Genomic DNA, 12,722 nt, shown 5'->3' on the forward strand with positions numbered 1-12,722 from the left:
ATTTAATCAACCAAAGTATCGTTAACTAAAAAAATAAAAAAAAAAGAATCCTTGGTACTAATATGTTGCTTGGTTTTTCCTATAGGGTGAAGGCAGCATGAGTGATCCCTGAATGTGCCCTGGGGCATACCTTGCTGGTCATTTTGATTAGGAGAAAGAAGACAGCCATTCACTTGAAAGTGAGTAAAGATTTGCATACTGGTTTTCACTATGAAAACAATTTTAAACGGAGAAGAATTAAAAAAGGCTGCTGGGCATGGTGGTGCATGCCTGTAATCCCACGCCTGGGAGGCCGAGTGGAGAGGATCATCTGGAGTCCCACGCCAGCCTGGGCTGTATAGTGAATTCAAGGCCAGCCTGAACTACACAGGGAAACCCTGTGTCCAAAAACAAGACAAACAAACAAATAAGGACACAATAAAACAACAAAACTAAGCAAAAGAACAAAAAAGGGAAAGAATAATAAATTCCCATATATTCATTCACTATCTAGTTTTAATAATTGTTAGCATTTTGCTTCATTTCACCTGAGTGTAGAAAGTGTAGGTTTGTACTTTTTCCTGAAATATTTGAAAGTTGCAGACATCATGGCATTTTCTCCTAAATTTATGGGGGATGTATTCCTAACAATAATGATATTCTCTCTTGAAAGACATTCAGAACATGTATAAGCTATGATATAGAATCATTATGAACAATTTTCTGTTAAAGAGTGTAACTTTGAATTCTGTTCCCTTCATTGGTAACAAAAATAGAACCAAGATTTAGAAAATCTAAACAAAGATCTAAGTAATGGGCAGAGAGGCAGTATGAACTTGGTATGCGCGACATCTGGGAAGGTATGGACTGTGCTGAGCGGGTTGCTGTGCTTCCCCCATGCTTGTCATCTGCCCAGCTTCTGTCTGTGCTGATGTTTTACATTAAGTCAGTGGACCTGATTACTATCCTCACCCTAGTCCTGGGTGACATCAAGTATGCCAGTCTCTGCGATCTACTGTGATCAAATGTCTCAACTGATTTTTTGTGAAACAATTTAAGCTTGTAGAAGAATGTGAAAAGATTGATTGGCAGTGTGAAGTTGAGGTTAATATATTAACATTAGGGAGATTAAAAATACTTTCCAACTCTGTAATCTGACTACTTGAATTGCGGTTCTGCATAAAATCTGGTATGTGCTTGGCTATGATTATGGTATCAGTTATCTATGGTTCTTGCAGGGCAGCTGTGGACTGTTCTGTATTCCAATTTCAGTTGTCTCAAGTGGTCCCTACATATCTCAGTATTTCTTTCTGGTCATTTAGGAATTAGGGTTATCCATTTTGAGCATAATTTAAAAGAATTCTATTGAAGTGTGCCATTTAGGGTGGTGGGTAGCTTCTTACACTGTTATTTTTGAGATTTGAACAAAAGGTTAATATGGTAAAGGTTCTTGAAAGATATACTCAGAGTGAGCTATGTCTGGAGTTGTAGGACTGTTGGAAGGATCTAGGTTGCCTTTTGGTTCTTCACTGTTTATTGTGCTTTGAAAAGAGGAATAAGTAGAGACCACACCTAAGGCAAAGTGCCTTTGAAGAATGGATTAAGGAAAGCTTTTTTGAGCCTGCTGTGTTCAGGATTATATACATAGGGAGTAAGTTTTAAAAACTTTATGAAAAAGTAGAACATACCTACAGAAAATATATATAAATATATACTTCAATATAATGCTATAAATTGAATACATCCATGTAACCAGCACCTGGATTAAGAAATCCAGAAATCTATACGACTTCATCCCTCCTTCTACACACTATTCTGCTTCCTGAGTGGAAAATTATAGGCATAAATTAGTTTTGCCCGTTTTTCTTTTATGTGTGTGCATATATACATACAATGTATAGTGCAGATTGTACTTCTTGTGCCTGGCTGTTCTCATTAAGCAGCATATAGTTATAGATAGTTTATCTTCATTGCTGTACAGCATTCCATGAGAAAATCACAATTTAGGAGTTCTACTAGATGCAGGTAATTTGGGGGGATTTATTATCACAGGCACTGTACAGCCAAAATGGAGATAAGCCAAGGTTTTAGCTTTACTTTGGTCACAGTAGAGGTGGCCTTGGGTTGTTGAACTTATGCCCAGCTTCTGCAATGATATGAAGTCATAACATTTGATAGAAGACAGAGACGCACATGGGAGTTCTGTGTGTGGTTTCTTTAGTCCTGTATGAAGTCCTAATGCTCTCTTCTTGACTCATTTTGCCCCATTTTACTTTGTTCCTTGCTGGTACCTGTCTTCTATATCCTCCTCTGCTCTTGTTACTCTCTGTGTAGCCCTGTGGGGGAGGCTGTTTTAGAAAAGATCAAACAGCAGGAAATCAATGAATATTCACAGACGTTCAATTCATTAACATTCAGTTAAAATTCATAGGTGTTGATAATAGTTTTTAGTTGAGAGCAAAGAGTTGCCAGTTATGAGTTTGAACCTGAGGAGTCTGCGTTGTGCTTGTGGATGTGGTCCACCTCCCTTGGAACCAATCGTCCAGTTTTTCACCGATATGTATTCCCTATAATCTGCATGCCCTCTATGGCTGATGTTCAATGACTGGCTCAGTAGAACTGATTAATCACCTTTACCCTTGTTCTGACCCGCAGGAGTGAAATTAAAAGGAAGTGATGGGCACTGTGGAGTTTGAACATATATCCATTAGCCAAATTTTGGCCTAGCAAAATATGTCTAGCTGAGTTTAGTAAGTCAACCAATTTCTCATATTTAGGGAATTGAAGGTTCCGTATAAAAAGGTAATCTCCATAGGATTTGGGTGTTATCAAAGGCAAACTCTGTTGTTGTAAATAAAGTTTTATTCAAATAGTCATGATCATTGTTTACATATTGTACACTTAGACTTGAGTGGTTGCCAAAGACACCAGGATTCAGTAATTGCAACATGATCATATGGCCCACAAGGCCTAATATATGTAACCATCTGGTCTTTTTCAAAATTTGTCAACTCCTATTTTACTTCATGAAAGAAAGGGGATAGTTTACATTCATAATAATCTCAGCCCATTATATAAATTCATGTTAATGCCTCCATCCATTCATCTGCCCATCCATCCATCCATCCATCCATTCATATTTGGAGTGTTTTTGGATTTGAGATATAAAATGATGATAATCAGAATATTCCCAATATGTTAATGAGGTTTCTATGACTTTAATTCCTTTGTAGGATTGTGTTTTTTTGTGAATCAAAGCAAAAGTATAATACGGAAATAAAATTGCCAATTCCTAAATTTAAAATTAATGTTTCAGGTATCTTTATTAGTTTTATGTATTAGGTAAACATTTATTCTATGTAATTTAATGGTTACTTCAGTTATGAGGAGTCTGTGGTGTGACATATATATCAATTACTACAGTTTTCCAGGTCCTAATTGTTTATGGTTGGCAACCCTAAGAGGCTTTTAAAGTGCCTTATCAAAATAAGCCAAGTAGACCTATCATCTTAAGCTACTTTAGTAATAAATAGTAAACATCAACAGGAAGAACAGCTAACCAACACAGTCAAGTTTGGAATGTAGTGTAACAAATCCATCTTTGTTGGTGTGCTTATCTATTTTCTTACTCAAGATTGTAAAATAGACTTTCGTTTTGATCGTCCGCAGAAAGCATTTTAATTAACGTAGAAAACATACAAACATTTCTAACAATTTAGTTTTTAAACATCTTTTTGATCCAGTTATCATTTTTATGTGTATCTATATGTGTTTTATATGTGGACACTTTGAGTAAGTGACCATTCTCACTCCAAGACTACTGTCAGACCACCCACAGAAGCATAGGTAAATTGTATCAGTGGCTCCCATTGTAGTCACAAAGCTGGCTTTTTCAACCCAAGAGATCTTTTAGGAAGGGAGACTGGTCATTTAATTGCATGTTGAAGTTGCAGTTATTCAATTGGGTCCTGTAATTCAAAGCTGTAAAAATGTAGGAAGTCTAGTATGTATGTCACTTTAAGAACCATCAGACATGAAATGGAATGCTGACTGCTACCTTTTGAGGCAACGATCTGGATGACCAGCAGTGTTTTCCTTTGAAACGAAGACTCCTGAAAGAAACACAGATGAGTGTTAGTTGATGGAGTATTTTAATGAATGTTAAAATACTGGTTTGTTTTGTTGCCAGACTTGACAAATGAAATTTAATGTAGTTAATTTTCTTTTGGAGAAATGTTTGTGTTTGCTGTGGTTCAGATATGGTTTACTACCCAAAGGTTTATGTGCTTAGTCCTCAGTGTGAGAGTTGAGAGGTACGGGACCTCCAAGAGGTGGAGCCTAGTGCATGGTGATTAGTCAGTGAGGGTACAGTCCTCAGAAGGACTAATGTAGTTCTTGAACACTTGCAGTTAATTCCAGGGGTTGTTGGCCGAAGTCTTGCTCCTAAATCCTTTTTTTGCCTATGTCATTTACCACTTTTGCACGTGCTGTCACCATTAGAATGCTATCTTCCTTGAAGCCCTCACTAGAGCTGAGCAAATGTGTATGCCATGCTCTTGAGTCATGCTTTTAAACCTTGGAACTATGAGCTAGATAAATCCCTTTTCTTGTTGTTGTTGTTTTTTTTTTTTTTCCTGGTACCAGGGGTCAAACTCAAGACTGTGCACTTGCCAGGTAGGTACTTATGCCACTGAGCTAAATCTCTGACACTAAATCCCTTTTTTTTTTTTTTTTTAACAAATCACCAAGTATCAAGTATTTTATAGCAATAGGAGACAGACTAAGACATTATCTATTCACATTATTTTGTGTTTAAAATTTTTAAAAATTTCAATCTATTTATTTTTCAGTGCCTGGGATTGAACCCACACTTTATGCATGTAGGCAGGTATTCTACCACTGAGCTATACCCCGAGCCCGTTTTAGTAAGTATTTATAGTGTCTTAAATATGCATTTAGGAAAGCCTGAGAATTGAGAAGACCAAGAGAAAATAAGTATCGCAGTTATTTTTCCTTACAAAGCTATTAACTATAACTTCAAGTCTTTTGATTAAAAGTACGTTTTCTGAAACAAATTTGATGATACGCAGTCACATTTGCTCTGGCATTATAAAAAGTAGCTTTTCTGTTCTACATCATATTAAGTTACCTTGTCAACTAGCTGCAGAAATGTTGATTTGTCATGGCCATCTAATTAAAACTACTTAATCAGTGTCAAGTTTTATTTTCAGAAAGGGGAAAGTACTAAAGTGCAGATAAGTATAGCTTGATAGAGCAAATTGTGTTTCAGAAAGAGTATTAGGATGATTCTCTGGTTTGCAAGTGACAGATAATCCAGTTTACGTTAAGTGGAAAAAAATTATCGGTGCAGGTAATTGAAAATCTAGGGATGGATCTGCTCAGGAGGAGCTTGTTTGTGAATTAACCACATGCCATAAGAATCCACCTTGGGTCTACGTTTGTGGCCTGTAAGTGGCTATCTCCAGCAACTTCAGGGTTGTATCATAAAGTTATCATCCAAGATAACACAAACAACTTACCTGATAATGATTGGCCATATGCTTAGTGGGCTGGGACAGTGTGTGTCTAAGATCACCGTCCTGTTTTTATTGATATGCTTCATTCCTAGAGCATGAAGGCAACATATCTTTAGCTAAAGAGGAAACAGATTGGTGGACAGTAGCTGCTGTGTTCAGTGCAGCCCTTGAAGTTCCCAAGGGGAATGATGGTGAGAGGATGGAGAAATAAGAAACATACAGAAAGCTGAGGTCAGGTGGAGCCCCCTGTCCGGCTGAGAGGAAAAGGAACTGCTCAATCACTGCAACATGTTTATTTATACAGTTTTGCAGGTTAGTGTCATGTGACACCCCTTTGCCTAGCAGAGTTGGAGTGGAGCAGCTTGTTTTTTGCAATGGCCTTGCCTCACCCCTGCACCTGTGATCAATTTCCAGCTTTAGCCACTCCCTACAAATAGCTAATGGTTCCTTCTAGAGATAAATTGAATCAGTTATGTGGAGAGTCAGTAGGAACTGAAGGATGCAATAATTTTTATAACTCTGTTGCAGTGTAACAGCATGGTTTGCAAAGCATTTTCAAGTATATTCTTTTGTTTGACCTGAAAGGTATATTAGGGAGACAATAAAACAATTCAGTACATGTATTCTAGGGCTAGACTGGGCTCAATTATTTACTACATGAGCTTTTGCCAATTATTTAACCTCTCTGTGCTTTAGTTTCTTCAACTACACAATAGAATAAAGATATTTACTTTATAAGCTTTTGGGAAGAATCAAATTAATGTATATTTACAGGGCATTCAGAACAGTACCTAATGCATGTTAGCTGTCTATCCCATGCCAGAAAGGGAGCAGTGTCTCCTCCTTGTTGTAGACAGTTGAGAAAGTCTAGAGTAACGGACTGTAAGTGTCAGGTCCTGACTTCTTTCCTGTCCTCACACTTGCCTCTGTTGTACAACTGTGGGGTGTTCCGGTTAATAATAAGTCAAGGAAGCAGAGATGAAAAAGCCCTTATAAAGCAGACCTATTTTATGGAAACATTAAAATGTATAAGGACAGTAATGTGGATATTGTTGTTGTGAGTTGATGTTAGGCTTCCTATGTGAAGTGTGTGCCAGGTATGTTTCAGAAAGCATTACTTTGGAGAAATTCACTTTGGCAGAAACATGCTTGGTTATAACATTCAGGCACATGCAGAGCCCTCACTTAATCAGATCACTTAATCAGATTCAGTGTTCTGAGCTCCAGAAGGAATGCAGAGTTTTGCAGTGGGTGGTGATTTGAGCCTGTCAGTATACTGTGAGGGTGTCATTAGGTTTGGATTGTTGCAGAATGCTGCTGCCAGGGCCTTTAGCCAGCTCTGTCTAGAAATATTCACCGTTTTCCTTTTAAGGATACTGTACTTTCCCACAATTGCTAAGAATGTTTTGTAATTCTTAATGAAGGAGTCTTAATTCTGGGGACTTACGTTGACATGACCCAGACCTCAAGGGAGGGTCATGTTACTTTCTGAGGGCAGTGACAATGGTTTCTTTATATTTACTGTGGACGCTGAAGTTGAAGCATAAAGCATTACTCTCGATATTCCATGATGCACTCAAAAAATATGCAGCCATAAAAGCAGGGAAAAACTTAGCAGAAAACACAGTTTTGACTGTGTCTGCAGTGCTTTTGAGGAAAATGGTGCTATTCAAAATTTACCAACTGTGCTTTGTGGTAAAAGTCACTGCTTTACTCTGGTGCTATTTCCTCCCCCAGTGCAGTTGTGCCTGAAGGTATGAGGTGCTTAGCTATTTCTTGGGTGAATGAACCTATTTGAACTATGTCTTTATTTTCATTTTCAATTTCTTCTGACAAGAAATTTTTTCCATGTGGATATCTTTAGTAATTTTAGCCTGAGTCCGAAATTTACTTTTGTTTTGATCACACAGATTTTTGTTGACTCTTAGGTGAAGGTGGTGGTATTTGAGTATTGATTCCCATACTGGTTTTACAATTACATTTATATTCTAAATAATAATACCTGTTTGGAGAGTAAAGAAATTACCTACTAATTCTGTAAAAAAATTCTGCATTTGGCAAATGCTTGTGAGAATCATAATACACACTTAGATTGAATCCTGCTTGCTTTGTTTCTAACTCCTTAGGAGCCTTTTGTCTTGTTGAGTAGTCTGAGATTAAATATTAATAGTTTCTTTGCTACCTTCAACCTGACTCCAAGAAAACAGAGTCAAACTTTATTTTTTGTAATGTACCGCCTTGAGTTCTTTTGTTGATTATCCTATTTATTCTCTACAACTCCACCATCATTATTTTCCAGATGAGGAAAAAGAGCACAGCCATTATAGGGATGGGTGGCTAGAGTCTTGGCAGTCATCTACACTGTAGTGCCAGCTGGTATGGGCAAGTACTCAGGCTTGGGGCTGTTAAACTGGCTGTCCATTAGAATCACCCTGAGGTGTTAAAAATCACTCCATGTCCACTATATAACCCTCACTGTCATTTCTCACATTGTTCTTGGTCTGGGGACTCATATGAAATTTCTCTGCATTAGTGATTGGAAATCTTTTTGTTGTTTGTTTGTTTTTCAAAATCCGTTTTATTCAAACATAAAAAGAAAGAAAAAAACTACAGTAAAATTTCAAAGCACATCATCGATACATACCTTGTCATTCACAAATCATTCACCCAGAGCACCAGCCATCTGCATTCAATTTTTTGAACAATACCAGTACAAATCTTTCTCTTCAGCAAACTCAGAGAAATCAGTAATTTGCTTACACCACTATTTTTTACTGTACATAAACATACACCTATAAATGTTTTTTTCTTTGACTTGTCACACTTATGAAACAACAGGATGTTTATACATGTGTGTCTTATTTATTTCACTAGTGAGTATGTTCTCACGGTGTATCCATTTACTTATAAAAGTGTCCAGTTTATCATTCTTTATTGCTGAGTAGTACTCCATTGTATAAAAATACCACATCTTTTTATCCATCCCACAGTCAGTGGGCATTTAGGCTGTTTCCAAGATCTGACTATTATAATCGTTGCTGCTATAAACATGGGTGCACACATACCACTGTGGTATGTATGATGTTTTTGATTCTTTTTTTTTTTCCTTTTTTTTTATCAGTACCAGGGATCGAACTCATGACTGCCTGCTTGCAAGGCAGGCACTTATGCCGCTGAGCTAAATCCCCAGCCTCTATTTTTTTTATTCTTTTGGGACAGTAACCAGAAGGAGAATAGCTGGGTTGTATGGATCCTCCAATGTTAGTTTTTTGAGGAAGCTCCATACTGATTTCTGCAGTGCTTGCACCAGTCTGTGTTCCCACCATCAGTGGAGAAGGGTTCCCTTTCCTCCACAGCCCCTCCAGCATTTGTTATTGATTGATTTCTTGATACTAGCCATTATTTCTGGGGTGAGGTAGAATCTCAGTATTGTTTCAGTTTGCATCTCTTGAATGACCAGTGATGTTGGACATTTTTTCATGTATTTATTTGCTGTTTGTATTTCTTCATCTGAGAAGTGTGTATTCATCACAGATGCCCATTTTTGGATTGAGTCCTTAAATCTGGCAGGACTGATGTTTTTGAGTTCTTTATATATTATCGATAGTAATCCTTTGTCTGAGGAATAGCTAGCAAACATTTTCTCCCATATTGTGGGTTGTCTCTTCATTCTGTTGGTGGTTTCTTTTGCTGTGCAAAAGCTTTTCAGGAGGTGAGATCTCATTTGTCGATTCTTTGCAATAGTTCCTGTGCAACCTGGGTTTTGTTCATAAAGTCTTTGCTTACACCAGTGTCTTCAATAAAATTACATACTCTATCTTCCAGCAGATTTAATGTTTCTGTTTTAATATTAAGATCTTTGATCCATTCTGATTTTAGCTTAGTGCAATCTTTGGCATGTGTAGAGCCAGTTTTTCCAGCACCATTTATTAAAAAGGCTTTCTTCCAGTGACTGTGTTTGGCACCTTTGTCAAAGATAAGGTGGCTTAGTGTGTCTGCAGTTGTTTCTGTATCTTCTAATCTATTACATTGATCTTCAGGTCTTTTTTTTTTCCAGTACCACACTGTTTTTATCACAGTAGCTTTAAAGCATAATTTCAAGTCAGGAATTGTGATGCCTCCATCTTGTCTTTGTCTTGTCTTGTCTGCCAGAATCACCTTTGGTATTCTAGGTCTCTTCTGGTTCCAGATGAATTTTAGGATTTTTTTCTCTAATTCTGTGGAGATATGCTATTAGAATTTTGGTTGAGATTGCATTGAATCAGTATAACAGTTTCGGAAGTATGGCCATATTCACTATATTGTTCTTCCTACCCAAGAGCATGGGATATCTCTCCATTTTTAAAAATATCCTCTTCAGTCTCCTTTTTCAGAGTACTGTAGTTTCCAATGTAGAGATCTTTTACATCCTTTGTTAGATTGGTTCCTAGATATTTCATTTTTTGGATACTATTGTAAAAGGTAATGTTTCCCTGGTTTCCCTCTCAGTGAGTTTGTTATTCATGTACAGGAAAGTTATTGGGTTTTGAGTGTTGACTTTGTAACTAGCTACATTACTGAATTTGCTTATTAAATCCAGAAGTCTTTTGGTGGAGTTTTGGGTCTTCTAAGTAGTGTCATGTCATCTGCAAAAAGCGATAGTTTAATTTTTCCTTTATCTTTATCCATTGTATTTCTTTCTTTTGTCTAATTGCTTCTGTTAAAGTTTCCAAGCCTATGTTGATTAAGATTGGGGACAAGGGACATTCTTGTCTTGTTCCTGATTTTAGAGTGAAAGCTTTCAGTTTTTGTCTACTTAGTATGATGTTGACTATTGGTTTGTTGATGGCTTTTATCAGATTGAGATAAAGATCATCTACTCTAATTTTCTGTAGAGTTTTTATCATGATGGCTGCTGGACTTTGTCAGAAGCTTTTTTCTGCATCTATTGAGAAGATCATGTGATTTCTGTCCTTGGCGATGTTAATATGGTGTATTACATTTACTGATTTATGTATGTTGAACCATCCCTTCATCCCTGGGATGAATCCCACTTGATCATGGTGTACATTCTTTTTGATGATTTGCTACAGTCTGTTTGCCAGTATTTTATTGAGGATTTTTGCATCATTGTTCATTAGGGAGACTGGCGTATAATTCTTTTTCTTAGTTGGGTCCTTCTCTAGTTTTGGAATCAGAGTATTGCTTGCTTCCAGGAATGAGTTTGGAAGTATTGTTTCCTTTTCAATTTGAGAAGCAGTGCTATCAGATTTTCATTAATTTCTTGTGGAATTCAGCAGTGAATCCACCAGGGCCTGGGCTTTTCTTTGTTAATAGGTTTTTAATTACACCTTCAATTTCATTTATTGATACTGAATTATTTAAGGTTTTTATGGTAATGTATATGTATCTAGGAATCTGTCCATTTCTTCTGTATTTTCCAACTTACTAGAATACAAGTTTTCAAAGACCTATAAATGATTTTCTGGATTTCTGCAGGGTCTGTTGTGATTTTTCCCTTTTCATTACTAATTGTGTGGCTTTGAGTCTTTTCCTTCCTTTTTTTGATAAGGTTTGTTAAGAGTTTGTCAGTTTTATTTAATCTTTCAAAGAAGCAACTCTTCAATTCATTGATTCTTTGTATTGTTTTTTAGTCTCCAGTGTGTTAATTTCTGCTCTAATCTTTATAATTTCCTCCCTTGTATGAGCTTTTAATTTAGCCTGCTCTTCTTTTTCTAGAAGCTTGAACTTTAGCATTAAGTTGTTTATATATGCTTGCTCTGTTTTCCTGAGAAGGACATTTACTACTATAAATTTCCCTCTTAAAACTGCTTTCATTGTGTCCCACAAGTTCTGGTATATTATATTGTCATTATCATTCAACTGTAAAAACTGTTTAATTTCTTCAATTTCATTTGTGACCCATTGGTTGTTCAGTAGGGTGCTATTTAATTTCCATGTGTTTATGAAGTTCTTGTGGCTTCCTTTGGCATGAATCACCAATTTTATTGTTCTTTGGTTTGATAGCATGCATGGGATAATTTCAATTCCTTTACATTTACTTAAGCATGTTTTGTGAACTAGTATTTGGTCTGTCTTGGAGAATGTCCTGTGAAGCTGAAAAGAATGTGTATTCTGATGTTATGGAGTATCTATAAACATCTACTAAGTCCATTTGCTCAAAAGTGTGATTTAGTCCTAATATTTCATTATTGGTTTTTTTGTCTAGTTGATCTGTCTTTTTGTGACAGTGTGGTATTAAGGTTTCCCAATACAATTATATTAGGGCTTATTTGATTTTTCATGTCCATTAGTAATTGTTTTATACAGCTGGGTGTACTGGCATTTGTTGCATATACATTTTATGATGGTTATTTCTTCCTATTGAGTTGTTCCCTTTATGAGGATGTAATGACCTTCTCTTAATCAGTCTTGGCTTGAAATTCAGTTTGTCTGCAAATAGAAATAGTTATGCCTGCCATTTTCTGGATTCCTGTTGCATGGAGTATTGTTTTCCATCCTTTGACTTTCAGTCTGTGAATTCCTTTTTGAATTAAATGTGTTTCTTGTGTGCAGCACATTGTTGGATCTTGCTTCTTGATCCATTCTGCCAGTCTTTCTTTTGACTGGTGAACTGACACTATTAACATTGATGGTTAAAACTGATCTGTATTGACTTATCCTTGCCATGTTATTTTCCTGTTGTTGGCTCTCCAACTTTTTTTTTCTTTCCTCTAATCGTTTGCCTTTCCTGGTGGATTCCTTCTTTTGGGGTTTGTGGAAATGTTGTCCCTATTATCTCTTTCTAGAAAGTCCTTCTGAATATTTTGGAGTGCTGGTTTGGTGGTCATAAATATCCTCAGATAGTCTTTGTCATGGAAATATCTTATTTATCTATCAATTTTGAAAGTTTTGCAGGATGTATCAATCTAGGTTGAAAGTTGTTTTCCTTTAGAACTTGGAGCACTTCACTCCAAACTTCCTTGACTTGAGAGTTTGTGTTAAAAGATTAGCTGTGATTTTGATGGGCTTTCCCTTATAAGTGATTTGTTTCTTTTCTCTAACAGCTTTTAAGATTCTATTCTTGTGCTGAATTTCTGGAATCTTGACTTCGATATGCCTAGCTGTAGATTTTTTTTGATCGTTGCTAATTGGAGTTCTATATACTTTATTTATATGTCCATTTTTTTTTCTCTACCAGGAAAGTTTTCTATCGCGATGTCTGTG

The 12,722-nt window shown here is 36.5% G+C and overlaps 1 protein-coding gene across 4 annotated transcripts in view; it reads left to right on the forward strand.

Moving 5' to 3' along the window:
- Sgms1 (sphingomyelin synthase 1) overlaps nt 1-12,722 on the forward strand; it is a 279,814-nt gene that overhangs the window by 32,253 nt on the left and 234,839 nt on the right. For all 4 annotated transcript variants that reach the window (XM_013156809.3, XM_003473559.4, XM_013156811.3 and 1 more), the window contains exon 2: nt 86-179. The gene's annotated coding sequence lies outside the window, so the exon portion shown is untranslated. The remainder of the gene's footprint in view (nt 1-85; nt 180-12,722) is intronic.

Source organism: Cavia porcellus, unplaced genomic scaffold (assembly GCF_034190915.1).
Source record: "Cavia porcellus strain 051 isolate PalLab524CR breed Dunkin Hartley unplaced genomic scaffold, mCavPor4.1 scaffold_28, whole genome shotgun sequence".
Taxonomy (NCBI): domain Eukaryota; kingdom Metazoa; phylum Chordata; class Mammalia; order Rodentia; family Caviidae; genus Cavia; species Cavia porcellus.